Source organism: Cebus imitator, unplaced genomic scaffold (assembly GCF_001604975.1).
Source record: "Cebus imitator isolate Cc_AM_T3 unplaced genomic scaffold, Cebus_imitator-1.0 Scaffold71, whole genome shotgun sequence".
Taxonomy (NCBI): domain Eukaryota; kingdom Metazoa; phylum Chordata; class Mammalia; order Primates; family Cebidae; genus Cebus; species Cebus imitator.
Genome location: NW_016107386.1, coordinates 6836227 through 6837614, shown reverse-complemented (window position 1 = coordinate 6837614; position 1388 = coordinate 6836227).

Below are 1388 nucleotides of genomic sequence, written 5' to 3'. Positions count from 1 at the left end.
TTACGGTAGTGGAATTATATCGGTTCCGGGAAACAAGTTTTCAACGTTTGTAAAAGTGATTGGCCTGCTCTTTGGCCCCAAGTGTCCCTAAGAGATAACTGAGGCTTTAGTGGATGGCTTCTTTTCTATAGAATGCAGCCACTTTGCCCCTGCTAACATGAGGCAGCCACTTTCAAGAGTGGGAAGATTTTAGTTGCAGTTGCAGTGCCCATTCAATTAAAAAAAAAAAAAAAAAGAGAGAGAGAGAGAGAGAAAGGGAAAACAAAAGACCAAAAACAGCCTATGGGACCTGTCATCTTCTGAATTAGCACCCTTGATGTCATCAAGACTGCCAGGGCCTGTGATACTCATTTCTCTTCTCCTGATGCACAGACATAGGAAGATTAAAAAAGAGGTTGTATGGTTTTGCCTGCTAAAATCATTTATACCCCTCTCTTAGGGTCAGCAGCTCAGAAAGGTAGGGTGTAAGCAAAAAAACAGCATATGTGCTTGGTTGCCTGCTTTCTCCATGCTAATACAACAGCTTGTAGAAGCAAGGTCAAGGAATTTAAAACAAAAAATATACCCACTGTATTAATCTGTTTTCACACTGCTATAAGGAAATACCGGAGACTGGGTAATTTATAAAGAAAAGACATTGAACTGATTCACAGTTCCACATGGCTGGGGATCCCTCAGAAAACTTGTAATCATGGCAGAAGGCAAAGGGAAAGCAAGGCATGTCTCACATGGTGGCAGGAGAGAGAGGGAGAATGAGGGGGGATCTGCCAAACACTTTTAAATCATCAGATCTCATGAGAACTCACTCACTATCATGAGAATAGCAAGGAGGAAATATGCCCCCATGACCCAATTACCTCCCACCAGGTCCCTCCCTTGACATGTGGGGATTACAATTTGTGATGAGATTTGGGTGGGGACACAAAGCCAAACCATATCACCTTCTTTGATCTTCCTTTTGGGATTAACAATACGAAGAAGAAAAGAGTATTACAGGCAGAGAAAGCAATGTGCTTGAAGGTTTCAAAGTGAGAAAAAAGGTTGATGTGTTCAAGAACAGAAGGAAGACTGGTATGGCTGAAGCTCAGAGAGCAAAGGAGTGGTGGGGTCAGAGAGAGACTGGAGTCAGATCATGCTGGGCCATGGTAGGATATTAAACATGTTAAGATGTTGTCATCAGAAATTGCAGAAAATTTAAGCTCTTCATAGATGCTGCTGGGAGATGTGGCCCAGCATGTTTTCCAAAACTGGTCACACCAAATATCCCATGCCATGTGCCCTTCTTTCAATGTGCAATAGAAACTCCATTGAGATATGGGGTCTGTGTTCCCTCTCCTTGAATCGGAAGGACTGTGATGACAAGAGACACTCACAACTTCCTAAGCTAC